Source organism: Anolis carolinensis, chromosome 3, assembly GCF_035594765.1.
Source record: "Anolis carolinensis isolate JA03-04 chromosome 3, rAnoCar3.1.pri, whole genome shotgun sequence".
Classification (NCBI taxonomy): Eukaryota; Metazoa; Chordata; class Lepidosauria; order Squamata; family Dactyloidae; genus Anolis; species Anolis carolinensis.
Window position 1 is genome coordinate 273240452 of NC_085843.1, and position 19439 is coordinate 273259890.

A 19439-nucleotide genomic window follows, 5' to 3' on the forward strand; every position below is an offset into this window, starting at 1 on the left:
AAATTCATGGGGTTACCATAAGTCAACAGGTGACTTAAAGACTCACATGTATGTATATGCACAGATAACACACACAAACAAGATAAAAATGTTTTTATCTCTCAAACAAGGGGGAGAAAGATCTTCACACCCGATAAAAGGAAGTATCATTAAGAAAAGGAAGTATCATTAAAATCAAGCACCTGAATTCCTCATAGAAATGTTCTGCTTATATTCAGGAAGGCCAATTTATGCCAAATACTGGCCCAAGATATGAAACCAATGTTGCCCAAAATTACCCAAAAAGTGCAAAGGGAAGGGTATAAGGGAAGGTGTATTTCTTGACCAGGTATTTGAGAACTGTGGTTGACTACAATAATTGCTTATTTTAGGTATTTGTGATTTGGCACTTTAACTGTAATTTTCATGTACATAATTAGTCAGCTTTAGTTCCCGTGGAGCTGCTTTATTGCAAGCAAATCAAGAGAGTTCCTGAAAACATTAATAAAATAAATGCATTGGCAAAATGACTAAAGTGGTGGGGAGGCAAAGAACTAATGCACTAGGATTCCCAACCTTGAACACTCCAGATGTTTTGAACTTCAAGTCTCACCTCTCACTAGCATGGCCATTAGTCAGATTATGGAATATGAAATGCAAAACATCTGGAAGGTATTTTTTTTTTCTTATTTGCCTAGTAATGTCTACTATAAAACCAGTCTGGATTTTGGGGGGGGGGGGGGGGGGGAGAGATAGAAAGAAAATAAACCTTCCAAAACACACACGTACAACATACAGTAGAGTCTCACTAATCCAAGCCTCGCTTGTCCAAGCCTCTGGATAATCCAAGCCATTTTTGTAGTCAATGTTTCCAATATATCATGATATTTTGGTGCTAAATTCGTAAATACAGTAATTACAACATAACATTACTGCGTATTGAACTACTTTTTCTGTCAAATTTGTTGTATAACATGAAGTTTTGGTGCTTAATTTGTAAAATCATAACCTAATTTGATGTTTAATAGGCTTTTCCTTGATCAGTCCTTATAATCCAAGATATTCGCTTATCCAAGCTTCTGCCGGCCCGTTTAGCTTGGATTAGTGAGACTCTACTGTATTACCATTTAGTGTCAAACACTTATTTCCAGGATAATACATAGATCTACCCTTTAAGCATGAGACTAGGCTGACTTGATATGCTTCTGTTTAGAAAGGAACAACAAAAATATATGGACTGCATATTATCACCCAATATCTATCATAACCAACTTTGCTCAGCTGCAAAATGGAAGAGGAAAATCACAACAGATTAAATGCAAAATGTCAAGCCACAGAGAGCTGTGATATATTCTTTTACAAGCACGACTTCCTGGAAAGATTTACAGTTTGAACAAAAGTTCATCAAAGATCACTTAAGAGCAGATGCATAGTGCTCGCCTGCGACAACTGTCTGTCAGGTTTTCTAAATTAAGTAGTACCTTTTTAAAAACTGTCCAGATTACTATTGCAGTGGGAGTACTAAATAAGTATACAGCGTTCATGTTTTTCAGCTCAAATAGTATCAAAGTTAACTCTATACAAATCAAATATTGGGAGGATCAAGAATTTGCAAATATCAATGTCCACATAACAGTCCAGTTAATTTGCTGAAGCAAGAAGTCTGAAGTTAGCCCTAGATAATTTGAAGGTTCTAGAACTGTGGAGCACCTGTTTTCCAGCAGGCCTATACTCTGTGAAATGGTGCATGTGTGAGTGAAGAAGTACAGAGGATTCTCTTTTTGTCTGAGAGGTTATAATGAGGCATAAAAGAACAGACCATTCCCCCCTGCTCCTTAATGCCCCTTCTTTCTTTTTCTCCCATTTCTTTTAGTTCACAAACCCTAGGGTAGGGCTTGTATCACTTCATTCATGTTGCATATGTATTGAATTTTAATGGGTGTGAGTGTTCTGGAGGAAACATAGGCATGAACATTACTATAGGGACACATTGAAAAAACATGAACATATTCATCTCATGTTAGTCAGCACTGATTCTGTCCACTCAAGCCATTTTGCTATCTGGAAACAGCTCCATCACAGAATCCACAGGAGCGTAGCCCTGCACCTTTGCAGGAGATCCAGCAACTCAGCTTATAAATTTCCCTAAAATACTGCTTACAGAATTGGTTTCTTGAGAGTTACAAGTACTTTTGTTGTAAAGCAATGGATGAAAATATATTTACTGGTGTAGGATTCATAATTTTAATAGTAGTCTTTTTGCTAATATAATTTATTACTGGAATATGCAGTGCTTCTTCAGAGCATCCTGATGCAACTGGTGTTATATGGATGGAATTTAAGGTACAGCTTCTGGAGGATCACAGTTATCCCTTTACGTTTTTCTAACTACAAATAAATACTTTTAACTAAAAATCTTCCCGAACCTTCCTTTGGCTAGAAAAATGTCTTACCGCATTTCCCACAAAATAAGACAGTGTATTATATTAATTTTTGCCCCCAAAGATACGCTAGGTCTTATTTTCAGGGCATGCCCTCGCCTCCTCCACCTTTGCAAGTGGTTTTTTTCAGTTGACTAGGACAAGGCTCTACTCTGAGGTAAAAATGGGCACGACCAGAGGAAGGTCTAGTAGCTAAAACAAGCATGGACCAACTTGGACCCTCCAGGTGTTTTTGCCTTCTACTCCCACAATTCCTAACAGCCTTAGCGCGCCTTCCTAGGTGGCGGAAACTCCCTCCTCCTAGGTCTTACGTTCAGGGGATGTCTTATATTTGGTAAGTCACCAAAACCTCTACTAGGTCTTATTTTCTGGGAAAGTCTTATTTTTGGGGAAACACGGTACAAATGTCTTGCATTCTGTGCAAAATGGTGGGGATGTACCTACACCAAGCAAGATGGGAAATGAAAAAATGATGGAAACTGGGAATTATATATGCATGAAAATTAAGTAGGAATAAATTAATTTCAAAGGGGCAGGATAAGATGTTTAATTTGTTTTGAGATTGGTTTGTTTACATCTTGCTTACGGGAAGGAGTGTGGCCTCTGAGCACCTGAATTGTACACCTGTTTATTGGTGAGGAAAGCATTCTACTTTTGTGCTTCTCCAGATCCCGTTTGGCTTTTGTGTTTCAAAACATTTAAATGTTGGTGGTACGGCATTCTTGTTACGCATTTACACAGCTAAAAAGTAGGATTTTCTTCAGCTGTTTTGAGCAGCATTTGTTGAGAGCAGCTGGCCAATAAATCAGAACCTGAAACAAGCTGAGAAGTGGAACCAGTAAAAATTGTGTGGTTGTTAGTCTCAGTTTGAGGAAAAATAAGTGTTTATAGTCTTTCCTGTTAAGGACATCTTGCAAAAGAGGAATTTTGAAAACCCTTAATTGCCTTAATTGTTCCTTTGGAGAATGTCCCTATGGTATGTTCCAGGCAACAAGTGACCCAGGAACCAGATTATTGGGATTGTGAGATCTCTTGAAGACTTAATTTGATCCAGGACACTCACAGGGAATCCAACAGGATGAAGGGAGGTGTAATGCTACTGGTCCAGAAGTTATTCGGGAAGTCAGTTGTCTAGATCAGGGGTCCCCAAACTAAGGCCCGGGGGCCGGATGCGGCCCTTCAAGGTCATTTACCTGGCCCCCGCCCTCAGTTTTATAATATAATATATTTATATCAGTTTTAATAATATAATATATTGTATATACATATAATATTGATAATAATCTTATGTTATACAATATAATATAATACTAATAGTAATACCATATAATAATATTAATTATATGTTATATATTACATATTATATAATAGTATAGTGGTATAGTTCAATATAGTAATATATAATGCTAATATTGTGTTATGCTAATAATATAATATATTGTATGTACATACAGCTGCTCTGAGTCCCCTTCGGGGTGAGAAGGCTGGGATATAAATGTAGTAAATAAATGCAGTAAATAAATAATTAATTTTAGACTTGAAGGCACACAACAACAACAACAATCCTAAATAACTTGACTATCTCATTGGCCAGTAGCAGGCCCACACTTTCCATTGAAATCCTAATAGGTTTATGTTGGTTAAAATTGCTTTCATTTTAAAATATTGTATTATTCTTTCATTGTTGTTGTTGTTGTTGTTTCACTACAAATAAGACATGTGCAGTATGCATAGGAATTTGTTTGTATTTTTTTCCCAAATGATAATTCGGCCCCTCAACAGTCTGAAGGATTGTGGACCGGCCCTCTGCTTTAAAAGTTTGGGGACCCCTGGTCTAGATAAAACAAGCAAAAGTTTTTTAAAAAGGAGTCTGAAATTGTAGCCCACTGTCAGGAAAACACTGGAAAGCACTGCTGGTTGCCAAGGTGGGGTAGTGGTCATTTGGTCCTTCAGGTATTTTGGACTTCAACTCTCAGAAATCTCAGGCTGCTTACCAGCTGTTAGGGATTGTAGTAGCTGAAGTTTTTAAAAAGGGGGAGAATCAAATGTTGAGAACCACTGTCTTAGAGGATCACAATCAATTCTTGGTGTCCAATGACAAGCAGAAGGAAAGGTTTAAGATTGAACTACAGATGGACTGTGTGCCTTAGGTGTGCCATCTTATTACAGCTAACCCCCTACTATGGCATGAAAATGTTCAGTTTTAGTAAGATTGTCAGGAATATTTTTGTTCATGCTAGCCTATTAAAGGAAGAACTTTTAATAGGAATCACCTGCTGCACCAGGCAATTGTTGTTATTATTTGCCATCAGGTTGACTTTGATTTATGGTAACCAATCAGAGACCTCCAAGTTGTCAACAGCCCAGCTCATGTTTTCCAAACCCAGGGTTGTGGCTTCCTAAATTGAATCAATCCACCTGTAGCACAGTCTCATTTCCTACTGCCTTCCACCTGTAAGTGTTAGTGTAGTCACACTCTGATTCTACTTGCAAACATAGATCACCAGAATTTGATTGCAGTCTTCTAGCACTTGATAACACCCTATTTCTGCAGTCTGACAAATTCCCTCATATGGTTCATCTTGCTCAGCATTGTCAACATGGCCTAACAACAGCTCTTCAGAAGTTTTAACCCTGTGTCGAGATACTGCAGAATGAATGCAGAATGAACCCTTTCTACACATAAAGAACATAACCCAGAGGAGTTAAAGCTTTTCCCTGCAGTCAGAATTTTTTTTTAAAAACCCAGAGACAAGTACATTTGCAAAGCCATTATACACAGCCAGCAAACTGCATTTGCTCTGATGAGTCATCAGTTGCACAGGCCTGGTATGAGGCTTTAGTTCACATTTTATGTGCCTGATTTCCTATAGCTTCTACATTGCAATCTGCCTTGAGCGAGACAGATGAAATTTCCTAAAAATCCAAATAAGTACATACGTGGATGATTCTTACACTGAACTGTCAGCCAAGCTAAAACATACAGTTAAAGCAAAATCAATATATGATAGCATTAATCTGCAGCAAATGCGGCCCTTGAAAAAAAAATGGACTACATATCCCATAAAATCTCATCACCAGCTATGCTGACTAGGAGAGATGACAATGTCTCTAGGCCATCTGGAAGTTAATTCAAATACTCAACTAGGCAGATTGGTCACAAACCAAAGAACTATAGTCCTATGCTTACTCACTATCACTTTCCAGATATTGAACTAAAATAATGGCTATGCTAGCCATGTATTCTGCAAGATTAAGTCCACAAGCATTTGGAGGTTTGAATTTGGGAATCACTGTTTCGAAGAAGCGACTCATAGGAAACCAGGTCCCGTGTTTGCCGTACTAAACAAGCCCTACCAATTTATAACATCCAAATTACTTTTATGGAACACTTATGTATAACCTTTATAAAGAAAGAAATAGGTCTGCAAGCTCAATTATATGTAGGAAATGGCTTACTATCGCAGTAGTTACAATAGAATGCACTTACCACAAGGAGCTTAATACCATCCCAGTGCAACATGGAAAGGGTGCATCAACTCAGGGACTACTAAAACGATAAAACAGAACATGCGGAACTCCAGCATATTTCACTCAATACGACCTGGTCTATCATTCCTTACCGAAAGAAATCATTTCAAATTACATCCATCACATCTACCTAAAAATAATTAAAGAAATTGATCCTGTTTCTAATTAAAATTTATTTTTATAAAAACAAAGCATCTCTTGGCACCTTAAAGGCTAACAATTTTGACATAGGACTCAATCGATACTATCATAGGTGCATGCAGGTACTCACTGGTGGAATCAAATGTTTGAAAATTAAGCAAAACCTGGAGTGGGCTGGGCATATGTGCACTGTATTCACTTACATTAGAGTCTCACTTATCCAACACTTGCTTATCCAATGTTCTGGATTATCCAAGCCATTTTTGTAGTCAATGTTTCAATACATCATGATATTGTGGTGCTAAATTCATAAATACAGTAATTACTACATAGCATTAATGCATATTGAACTACTTTTTTCTGTCAAATTTGTTGTATAACATGATGTTTTGGTGCTTAATTTGTAAAATCATAATGTAATTTGATGTTTAATAGGCTTTTCCTTAATCCCTCCTTATTATCCAACATATTTGCTTTCCAAAATTCTGCCGGCCCGTTTATGTTGGGTAAGTGAGACTCTACTGTATATAGATTTTGTAATTTTAGGCAAAGTATCAACCCCAAAACTTAGGTTGATTTATTCAGGGGGCAATGTAAATATCTCTGAATAGAGTGGTGAAAGGAAAAAGCTTAGTCCTTCCTAGGAAAACCTAAAACAACAACAACGAGCCCCCTACTCTGCCATGACACCACCACTGGACGTTTAGAAAACCTGAGTAAGAAAATCGTGGTGGCAGTGGCTGGTGTGGCTGGCCCCAAGGCAGTATTGCCACCTTTCCCTCTCTGCAGAATCATTCATAGATCATATTACAATCCGTATTTCCCGCCGTCCACCCCCACCACCTGCCCTCAACTAATACATGAGGTCAACTTATACACTAGTAATACAGAATATATACATCTATGCATCTGATGTCCACAAAAGCAATGCGCCAGTTGATTTTGCTGAACTGGATCTATCTAGAAACTGGCAAGTTTTTAATCAGTTTTATTTGAAAAAGCAATCAGAGGAACACCATTTCAGAGAGGTATTGATTTAATAAAGGAAGGCACAGACATAAGTTTTTAAGATCTGAGCAGAGTTGCTGATGAGATGAACTCATAAGAGTTGCCATAACTCAAAGCCAACTTCGTAGAAGATTTAAAAAACCAATCCATTTTACGTATAGTTCTATGGCACATATACTTTAGCTAGTTACCACTGCATTTACAATGTTTACATGCAACTCTACACTTTCTCAAATGTCAAATATACAATTTTATTTTATGTACTTTTATTTATTTCTCTGAATGCTACAAACCATTGGCTTTTGGGACAATTCACCCCAACAAAAGACCACAAGCCAACACTTCAAGGCAGCATCACGAGGTATAACATGTGATATCTAAGTTTCAACATTCAAGGAAGCCACAACTTCTCTTATGTATAAAACTTTTTAACTTCGTGGTTTTACTATCACTACAGCTACAACTGTAACACAGACCTTAGTTATCATTCCCCAAATGAATTATATTACAAGTGTCTTGCTATTTTAAACAATTACTTTAAAATTCAGGGGGTATCCACTAAAAACAGTTATTTATTATAAACTAATTTATTCTAAGTAGCTGTCCGCAAACCCTAATGGCACCAGATCCTCTTTGATCTTAATCTATGCAGATTCACCACTGGTTAATGATTGGATGGGAGACCATCAAAGAAGTTTGGGTGCTGTAGGCTTTATTTCAGAGGAAGGAAGTAGCAAAACCATCTCAGACTGTTCCTTGCTTAAGAAAACCCTATGAAATTGATGGGGATGCCATACAACAACAGGCAATTTTGTACAACACCCCTTACCCTGCTCCCTTGTGATTTGATGGCATCTGACTTCATTACAGTAACAATCCCAAGTGCTCACAGAAGGGGTGCACAGTAGCTTTACTACTGACCAAAATAATGTTGTACAAAGACACAGAGAATTAAAACAGTAAATATTTTAACCAATTACCTCAAAATTCTGGGGCTAGCCACTACACTTACTTAACAGGCATTTCCAAAAAACCTCTTATAATCCAGTCTCATCACAAGTCACCACAAAATCCTAAGATCACCAGATCCTATTTGATCTTGGAAGCTAAACAAGGTAAACTTTGCTTAGTACTTGTATGGGAGACCACCAATGTATACTAGGTGGTAGAGCTGTGCAAAAATTCAGGAACGAGTCATAAATCATAAATATTTCAGCAAATTCGTCCTTACAATGTGACTAGATTATATAGGCTATAGGGAAGGGCTATTTGGAAGGGGTCTTACCGATTCTTCCCTCTGCGGAAGAACTGTTAAGACCACCTCCAAACAGTCCTTCCCTAAGAAACCCCTATGACATTTATGGAGTCATTTATGTCCCTAGGCCACTTAAAGGTACATACTCAAATATACAAGCCTAAGAACCTATAAACGTAGTGCTCGAGGCTAAGAATCAGAAATGCTTATTCAGCACTATAAAAGGTCAACAACCAAAATCCGACACCCAACAAATACTGATGTTACAGGAATAAGGCCTGTTAGACACAGAATTCAACATGACTGAAGAAGGAGAAATAGAAATATACACAACACGATGGCACCAAAAATACTAAAATCTAGTCCTTGAATTTTGAAAGAAAAATTGCAATATATACTTTACATATAACTTTTAAATGGCGGTAATTGATCATAATTGGATCAGAGGTGGAAATCAGGTAGCCTTCCAAATAGTGGTGGATTGCAAGTCCAAAAAGCCCAATGTCGGCAAATGCTCTGAGTTGCAGTCCAATCACATCATTAAGGTCATATTAATTCCATGGAACTGCTACTTGATACGGAAACTTTCTTAGTATACTGATGATTTTACTTATTTTTATGCTCTGTAATGTTTTTGTTACATGTTTGTTCACCACTGAGTCCCAATTGGGAAAAAACTGGATAGAATAAATAAATTACTGTATCCAACACTTTAAAAGCAACACAATCCACCTACAATACAGACTTCTTCACCGTAAACTGGTAAAAGAACCCCTACAGAAAAAAGTGCTGCGTACACAGAATTAGAAAATGTTTCAACTGAATGGCAAAGCAAACATATATCCTCTGTTGCAACACAACCAAGATAACCAAGTTTAAAAATTACAGTGTGTTTTATTCTCCATCGTATTTATCGTATTTCAACATATATTATTTCATATGTATGTATCAAAGTGAACATTCTGACTCTGGGTTGTTCTTCAGTTGCATATGTTTCCTACGCTAAACTCACATATTACAAGAGAAAGGTTATTTGGTTGCTGAGTGTTTTCTGGGCTGTTTGGCCATGTTCCAGAGGCATTCTCTCCTGATGTTTTGTCCACATCTGTGGCGGGCATCCTTGGAGGTTGTGAGGTGTGCTGGAGACTAGGCAAGGGAGGTTTATATATCTGTGGAAGGTCCAGGGTGGGAGAAAGAACTCTTGTCTGATGGAGGGAAGAAATATGGACCTCCCTTGCCTAGTTGCCAGTGTATCTTGCGGCCTGTGGGGATGCTTGTCATGGATGTGGGCGGGACGTCGGGAGGAAATGCTTCTGGAACATGGCCATGGAACCCCCAAAACTCACAGCAACCCAGTGTTTCTGTTATCTTTGACAACAGAAGGGTTATTCTCAATATTTAACTTCCCCATTTGAATTTACAAGTCTTCCATTAAATGCAGCAATTTATCAATCTTCCTCACCTATCAGGTTTATTATATACACTCCTCGCACTTTGGCCTAGTTCGTTCTCGTTTAATTCCCGTTTTATTTTTAAGTTATGTTTTACTATACTATTGTTAATATTTTGTTATTTTACTATGTTGCTGTGTATAATTGTGTTTTTAACTTGATGCATTTTTACCTGCTGATGATGTGTGTTGTGTATGTATTTTACTTCGTTCTATTGTAATTACCTGGGCTTGGCTCCATGTTAGCCGCCCCGAGTCCCTTCAGGGAGATGGAGGCGGGGTATAAAAATAAAGTTGTTGTTGTTATTTTTATTATTGTTGTTGTTGTTGTTATGTCACCTTTTATTATATAGGTCTTCCAATGCAACTCTATGCATTCTTGGACTAGAAGTCCTCAATTTCAATAAAGTTCTCTACTTATAGTCATTTCATATATCCACACAAAATTCCAACTGTATCCCCTGTACTCAAAAAACAAAACATTGATTAAAGCAAGACTTAATTTTGCCACTTTAGATAAGGGATACCATTTTACTACTACATTGTTATAACTGGACTTGAGCATTAGTGGTTATTGGTATCCACAGGGGGTCCTGAAACCAATCCCCAGCAGATACCAAGAGTGCAGTGTATTTTCCTCTGAACAGTGTTTAATATATTTACTGGATGATGTAGTCTCACGTAAGCTGTCTTCAACTGCCTCTGTGAAAAAGGTGATTGATATGCATTTTACAATTACACTAAATAAATTCAGAACAGCAGAGTGATACCTACAAGTTTAATCTTCCACTTGCTCATATAGGATTTTTCCTATACATACACTGACCTTATTTTCACACTATGTAAGCAATTACAATATTTTATTATTAGCTACACTTATGAATCACCTTCTGCAAGCAGCCAAGTGAGATATAAAAGAGGGAACGAACAAACAAAATCAGATTAAAGATAATCTGATTAAAACTATTAATATTTGACTGCTAGAACATTTTTAAAAAAATAGAAAGCAGAAGTGTTTTCACTACTAAACAGAGAACAAAAAATTTGAGAGGGAGGACTAAGAAACAAAGAGGTGGCAAGGCAAGTACCCTAAGAGAAGCGGTCACACAAATGTTGGTGCTACCATAAGGATGCCACAAAATCCAATTTTAGAGGATGAGCAACACCTAAGAATGGAGGGTTCGTTTAACTGTATAATACAGGTTGGACATTTCTTATCTGAAATCTGAAATACTTCAAAAACCAAAACTGTCCACATGGGTGGATGAAATAGAGACATCTTTGTGTTCTGATGGTTTGATGTTCACAAACTTTGTTTCATGCACAAAATTATTAAAATTACTTTCTGGCTATGTATATGGTATGTAATGTATAAAACATAAATTTTGTATTTAGACATGGGTCCCATCTCCAAGATGTATATAGAAATATGTATTCTAAAACAAAAATGTTAAAAAGTCTGATCCCAAGAATTTCAGAAAAGTGATGTTCAACCTAAATAGGTAGAGAGAAAATATTCTGATAAACAGTGTGTATAAGGTCCTCACAGAAAGAATATCACCACTGTAGGTAAAACTTAATAGCAAGCCTTTCAGATATGCCAATATTGGCCTATATCCCACTTAAAACTATTCCTAGTTTTAAAATGGTAATGAACCTATACCCCACTTTAGGTGTGAAATACATTTCAAGCTGCATACTGCCTTGAGTTATTTTAATCAGTCTAACACACAAAGTTCTGAACTTTTAACCAATTCTCGTTAGCCTGATTTTGCAATGTTTATTTTACAGATCCCACCAAGTGTCCTTATGGCAACTGCTGGAACGATTACAAAGGTAGACACTTTTGCTGTTAACATTTATAACTGAAAACATTAAAGGAATTGTGGAATACTTCCATATCACCAAATGGAAGACTCTTTTGGCTTCTTTATAGCTTCTCTTTCCAAATGTACCCTTAGCCCATTGTTTGAAGAAACCCACAAACATTGCAAATACTGTACATTCAAAGAGCTCCCCATCATCCTGCATTTTTTCACCATAGAGAAACCCATGTATCCATGTGAGTGTCGTATTAGGCCTCAAGACACCTTTCCGAAACCCAAATCACTGCCAAAACAAATCGTGCTAATACTTCCTTCACCTCTATCTACCCTTAAGAAGGAAATGCTAAACACATTCCAGGTGTTCTCAATAATCATTTGGGAGGCCTGCCATCCATTCCCAAGTTGGAAAAGTATGTGTGTGTGTCTTCCACTTTTATGGGTATAGCCTTACACTTGTATAACTCATGTCATTAAAAGATGGGAAAACAAACACACATGCTCAGTTGTGGTAAGGCCAAAAGTACATTGAGTAGCCTCCAAAATCACACATAACCAGGGGATATGGATAATTTCACACACACAAACCACAGAAGGGGCCAAATACAATGACACATATACAATTGCTTTTTTTTTTTTGCATTATCTTTCCAATAAAGATTTTTTTTACAGGAAGAAGTGTTCTACCTTGCTTTAGTTTTAATAAAGCAAACAAATATCTACAAATATGGTAACATTTTTAAACAGAGCAAGAACAATTTCATCTAGCATTTTGTTTCCAACAGTAATATGCCTGAGTAAAAACATCCGGGAGTCCCCTGGGCAACGTCCTTGCAGACAGCCAATTCTCTCATTCCAGAAGCGACTTGCAGTTTCCCAAGTCGCTCCTGACGTGGAAAAAAAATATGCCTAAGTATGATGACACTCCCTCATCTCCTATTGTATCTCCACTTTCAAGGACTTAGTATTTCAAATGTCCAAAATTGGTGTAAGCAGCAATCCAACCATTTCTGGAGGTCCACACATTCCCCAGTCCTGTTATATTTAAAGGCATATTCCTCAGCATGGAAATTCAAATATAGTACCATAGCTAACAGCCAGAAAAAGGAAGACTCCATAAACTGGTCCAATAAATTGTTGTAAAAACTACTGAAGCCCTCTGTTAATCACATGACCAATTTTGCAGGAACATTTCCACACAGAACAGTCCTGAGTCACAGACATGTTGCATATGAACATTACTACCAACTACGTAAGGGCTGACATATATTGCATGCCTTGTTCCCACACTATCAGCCCTGCCCATGTGGTTTCATATTCCATCATACTTCCAAGGTGAATTGGATAATAGTACAGAAAAGTCGTTCTTCTACTGATGGGCGTGAGAAGAAGCAGAAAAGGCCTAAACACTAGTGCCTATCAACATATCTTCTTGTAGTGAACTCTGCAACACTACTGGAGGTTATGTTGAAAAAATAATTCATTTTATAAGTCATGAACCTTCTATGTTGAATCATTAGAACGTTAAAAAAATGAGCCCGTTCTACTAATATAGAAGCAGTGGTCACACAGAAATTTGCAAAGACAAGTCGCTAATGGCAAACATGAACAGTTTTGCAATAACAAACAACCTTTGTGTACAACCAAATTTATTATGTCAGTTTTTGGAATAAAGAATAAGAAGATCCAAAGTGTATTTTTCTTCCAATAAATGGAAGACCAACTAAATTTATTTATTTATTTGCTCTATTTATACCCCGCCCATCTCACCCCAAAGGTGACTCAGAGCTGCTTACAAACTACGGCAAAAATTCAATACCGCGCGTCATATACAACAATAAACATACCATATCAAATTGTAAAACAGTTAAAACATATAAACAGCTGAAACATATAAATGCAATAAAACAGATTAGAAACATATCTTGATTTCCATACTTCTTGATTTTCTCATAGTCATTATTCAAACTGCTAGACTGAGGTTGAATTCCGTATTACTTTACTCTCCAAACACCTCTGCACAAAGCCAAGTCTTTAGCTTTTTCCTGAAGACAAAGAAGGATGGGGCCAGTCTGACGTCACTGGAGAGAGAGTTCCACAGCCAAGGGGCCATCACTGAGAAAGCCCTGTCTCTCATCCCCACCAGTCGCACTTGCGACAGGGGTGGGACTGAGAGCAGGGCCTCCCCAGCAGATCTTAAAGCTGCTCATAATGAGTAGGCTCATAAAGGGAGATATATTCGGACAGATAAGTTGAACCACAACCGTTTAGGGTGTTATAGGTCAAAGCCAACACTTTGATTGTGCCCAGTTGCAAACTGGCAGCCAGTGGAGCTGACTTAACAGGCGAGTTGTATTCTCCCTGTACACCGCTACAGTAAGAAATCTGGCTGCCGCCCATTGGGCTACATGGAACTTCTGGATAATTTTCAGAAACAGCCCCACGTAGAGCACATTGCAGTAGTCTATTCAAAATGTAACAAGAGCATGGGTCACCGCCTCCAAGTCTGGCTTCTCAAGGTACGGGCGTTTTAATTCTGCGAATGCTGTCCTAGGCACTGCCAAAACCTGGGATTCCAGGCTCAGCGATGAATCCAGGAGAACTCCCAATCTGCGAACCTGTGTCTTCAGGGGGATATAACCCTGTCCAACACAGGCTGTAACTCTATACTGTGTTCAGCCTTACGACTGACCAGGAGTACCTCCATCTTGTCTGGATTCAATTTCAATTTGCTCGCCCTCACCCAGACCATCACAGTCGCCAAGCACAAGTTCAGGACCTGAACAGCCTCCTTAGCTGCAGAGGAAAGGAGTGATACAGTTGGACATCATCTGCATACAGATGGGATCGAAATCCAAAACTCCGGATGATCTTCCCTAGCAGCTTCATGTAGATATTAAACAACATGGGGGACAATACTGAGCCCTGCGGGACCCCGCAAGTCAATGGTTGCACGGCTGAGCAAGTGTCCCGTAACAACACCTTCTGAAATCAACCCTCTAGGAAGGACTGGAGACACAGCAGAACAGTGCCTCCAAGCCCCATTCCCGCAAGGCATCTCAGAAGAATACTGTGGTCTATGGTATCGAAGGCCGCCGAGAGATCTAAAAGAACCAACAGGGATGCACTCTCTGTCGAGTTCACTATGCAGATCATACACTAAGGAGACCAAGGCTGTTTCAGTTCCATGTCCTGGCCTAAAGCCAGACTGACTCAAGTCCAGATAGTCAGTTTCTTCCAAGAACACCTGGAGTTGCGAGGCCATCACACGTTCCAAGACTGGCCTAAAGTTGTTCAACTGAGTGGGGTCAAGTGAAGGTGTTTTCAACAGCAGTTTTATAATGGCCTCCTTTAGGACCGCTGGAATCTTGCCTTCTTGTAAGGAGGCATTAACCACCACCCTTACCCACTCTGCCAAACCCCCTCTGGCTTCCTTTATCAGCCAGGATGAGCAGGGGTCCAGGATGCATGTGGTCGCCCCCTCCTCTTCAAGAATTTATCCCATTGAATTCTAAATTTAAGTTAATAACAAAATCCTAATATACTGCAACATTAACCTGTTTGTCAATATGTCCAGATAAAGTCAAGTCAGACTACCCCATATATTACAATCATATAGTATCACTAGTGTCGAGAACACAATACTAACATGGCCTCTGTTTTCAAGAATACAAACTTCTAACTAACACTTCTCCAATTTTCCGAGCTGTCAACAATTTAAACAAACCATACGGCAAGCCCCACCATTATAAGACTTGCTCAGCTAACGGACATTTATGTAAACAGTCCATCCGAGAAGCATTTGCACTATTGTGGCATTAGCAACACAATCTTCTGTTTCTTAGAAGTTCACCAGTTCACTGGGACTTTCCCATTAGCAGGGAAAGGGCAGACCTGGGATCCTCCTCACTGTGATTCCCATGAGCCCTGGCCAGCATGGCCAATAGTGAAGGATGATGACAGTTCTAAATAAATAACTGGGAGGGGGGCACAGATCCTTTATACCAGCCCCTTACTGTATTTACACTGCTCACATGGTCAGACCTTAAGTCCTGCAGGAAGCCTGAGTTAAAAAAAAAAAAACAGAGACTATGTAAACCACAAAGGCCACAAAGCATGAGACCTTGGTCAAAAAATACACTAAAAAATCCAAATGTACAAGTGGAAATCCTATATAGTTGGCCTTCCACCCTTGAAAGCTGAGACAGATGTCTCCAATACAACGTGGACAGACACTCCTTCCCAACCACATGCTTTGTGGGATCCTCATTTATATTATTACAACACACCATGAATGCAAGTCATAAGTTGAGGCTGGGAGGAGAAGTGAACAATTCAAGGTTTAAGTCTGCTTCTCTCCCTACTTACCCTTTACCTAGTTTAAAAAGAAAATGAGAATTGTGTGGTTCTTACATAAACTCGTGCGAACTTCCTCTACCAAGCAGCACTCACACAGACATGCAACATTAGTAATAATGAGGAAGTAAGGCACATGGCAGAGTCAGGAACCAGGCAATACAGGGACACCATTAAAAGAGTTCATCTCTTGACCAAACTTCTCTGCTTGTTTTTTAATCTTTTCTTTCTTTAGAATATCCACAGTAGGATTTTACTACTACTACTATTATTATTATTATTATTATTTCGGCCTTTCTTCACTTCAAAAGTCATCTACCAATCTCCTCCTCCTGAGCCATCTTTAATTTATACTTTTGCTCCACGTTGTGGAAGAATAATAAAATGAATGTTTTATCAGTGCTGGCATAAGATAACCATGTCTAGGTCTGAAGTTACCTCCCTCAAGTTCTAAATCTGCAAGATAACAACAACACAACACTTCTAAAGGAGGAAAAAAATACCACCATTTACAGGGTGTTGTCTGACATTTCAGACTTTTTACACGTGGACAGGGACTCTCTGAACAGCAAGATTTCTAAATACAAGGGGCATAATCTATACATATATATACACCCACATATGTAGGTGTGTAGGTTGTACAATTTTTTAAGGCCAGCAGAACTTCACAAGAAACTCTTTCATAACAATTCTGGTGCTTTTTGTATTTCTTTCCAAATTTAAGGAACATAATCTACACATACACACACAATATACATCCACATATGTAGGTGTGTAGGTTGTACTTTTTTTTTAAGGCCAGCAGAACTTCACAAGAAACTCTTCCATAACAGTTCTGGTGCTTTTTGTATTTCTTTCCGATTTAAGGAACATAATCTACACATACACACATACACACACACATAATATACATCCACATATGTAGGTGTGTAGGTTGTACTTTTTTTAAGGCCAGCAGAACTTCACAAGAAACTCTTCCATAACAATTCTGGTGTTTTTCACATTTCTTTCCAAATTTAAAGAGCATAACCTGTACATACACACATACACACACATATATTTATACACACACACACACACACACACCCCTAGGTGTGTAGGCTGCCCAATTTTTAAGGCTAGCAGAACTTCACAAGAAACTTCCATAACAATTATGGTGCTTTTCACATTTCTTTCCAAATTTAAAAAGCATAACCTATAATATATACATAAAGTATATTTATACACACACACACACACACACACACATATATATATATACACACACACATATATATATATACACACACACATGTAGGTATGTAGGCTGTCCAATCTTTAAGGCCGGCAGAACTTCACAAGAAACTCTTCCATAACAATTCTGGTGCTTTTCGCATTTCTTTCCAAAGACACCTCCAACTTCAAAAGTCTCCAGGGGCTGCAATGTTGTCTTTTTGGGAAATCAAGCCAAACCAGACCCAAAACCAACCACTCAGGCTATCTTTAGGCATAAATATATTTACAATGCAGGCCTTTTTCAAAGAATACAGCGCAAAAATAAGCCCAGCTCGGCGCTTCCCCTCCTCCACCCCAGCCTGAGTTCAGCCACCCAGCCATTTCCTCCCTTCCCCCAACGCTCTTTGCAAACACAGCTTTAAAGACACAACCCCCGCCGAAATCAAACTTTCCCTTCCCTTCCCCCCCTCCAGCCTTAAAAAAAAACACTGGGGGAAAAAACACCTTACTGACCTTTTTAAAAATACATTCCCAGATGGAGAAAAACACCCACTTCGGAACGAAATTTATGGAGACATGGAGGTGCCCCGCCGTGCGCCTCTGTGTGTGCGTTTTCCTTCCCAAGGCGCAGGACATTCAAAATACACACACCTCTGTATGTTGTGCCTGGAAAGAAGTCGTCGCCTTTTCTTTACACACACACACATACACGGATACACACACAGACACCCTCACCACCAAATCGGTCTAAAAATAGGCTCTCCAACCAGCTGGCTTCTTCATCATGGCTGCTGGGTTGCATTTATTTGCGCAAATCCCTTTTTCGCCTCTCCAAAGGCACTTACTTTCCCTCCCCCAACTCCACCATTTTCTTTTTTAAAAAGAAAATAAAGGGGTCAGAGGCTGAGGGGGAGGGGTTTAAAGGAGGGGGGGAACCTCCAAAACATTACAGATAAGAAACCGAAGGGGAGGGGGAGGAAGAAAGGGGAAAGGCACCCCCACTTTCAAGGGAAGGGAGGAGAGGCCGAGTGGAGAAATCCATCCCTGTGCCAGAGGCGCTCCATCCCCCACTTCCCTTCCTCTCCTTAATTCTCATGCAAACACAGGCCAATATCCACCACCCCTTTGATATCCCCCAAAAAAACACACGCTATCCCAACATAACCCCCATCAAATCCCCCTTTTTAATGCGACCCCAGCCCCCCACCAAACCAAACAAATCATTGCGCTCCCAATGTTTCCAAATGTCTTTCTTGTTTCCACCAAGGCATAACGCACAACCCTGTCTTCTTTTGACATTTTTATTTTTTTTGGATGTTTTCTTACCTTGCAATGGATGCCTCGCTGTCTATTCTCACCCCCTCCTCCTTTAATTTTTTTGCAACGGAGGAGGGAAAAAAAGGAAACCATAGATGGGTCTATTACCATGCAGCAATTTCTTTTTTTGCAAGTGGGAGTTGCAAACCCAAGAAAATAATAATAATAGTAGGAATAATAATGGGGAAGGGGGGAAGGGAGGGGAAAGAACCACAAATCGTCACCAAGAATGCAAGGTATTCAATTATATCCCAAGCCTCTGTGTGTGTGTAAGTGTTGGGGGTGGGGATTTTAGAAAAAAATAAAATAAAATCAAGAGGGGGTGCCAGAAAGGTTGCTGGGAGGAGGAGGAGGAAAAGGAGGAGGAGGGGAGAGATTACAGATTAAGTCCCGAGGAAGGAGGAGGAGGGTAATAAAAAAAAGTAATCTCTGTGTCTGTATGTGAGTGTGTGTGTGATTTAGATTGAAGAGGAATTGAGGCAGAATGTTAAAGCTGTTACTAAGGGAAGGAGCCAAAACGGTTCAGAGCAGCCAACGGCTCGCAGACACTCAGCATTGGGGAGAGAGGGAGAGAGAGAGGAAGGTGGCCAGCCAGACAGAAATGAGCAGAGAGAGAAAAAGAGAAGCTCACACACACACACACACACACACCACATATGCACACATGCACACATACAGCAGGATAGACGAGAGGGAAGGGAGGAGAGAGGCAGGCCTGGTTGCTTCTTTGCTTGCTTGCCTGCTTGCTTCTTGCAAAAACAAACCAGATGGCATGCAAAAACAAAACAAAAAAAGCCATGCAGGAGAAGGTGTAGAGAGGATAAAGGCAGGCATATTTTGGGGGGAAGCGGAGGAGGTTTCCAGGTCTGTACAAATATAAAATAAAAAGGTGTGGTTGGAGAGGAATGCAAAGAAAAAAAGGG

At 39.2% G+C, this 19439-nt stretch overlaps 1 protein-coding gene across 7 annotated transcripts in view; it reads right to left on the reverse strand.

Moving 5' to 3' along the window:
- The window catches only part of tbl1xr1 (TBL1X/Y related 1), a 186964-nt gene extending 167621 nt beyond the window's left edge, over positions 1-19343 (reverse strand). For 4 of the 7 annotated variants that reach the window (XM_008106001.3, XM_062976775.1, XM_062976772.1 and 1 more), the window contains exon 1: positions 17713-18372. The gene's annotated coding sequence lies outside the window, so the exon portion shown is untranslated. Of the gene's footprint in view, positions 1-17712; positions 18373-18525 lie in introns of those variants that run through there. The other 3 variants (XM_062976773.1, XM_062976774.1, XM_062976777.1) reach the window with 2 other exon arrangements.
- Between the last annotated feature and the right edge of the window lie 96 nt (positions 19344-19439).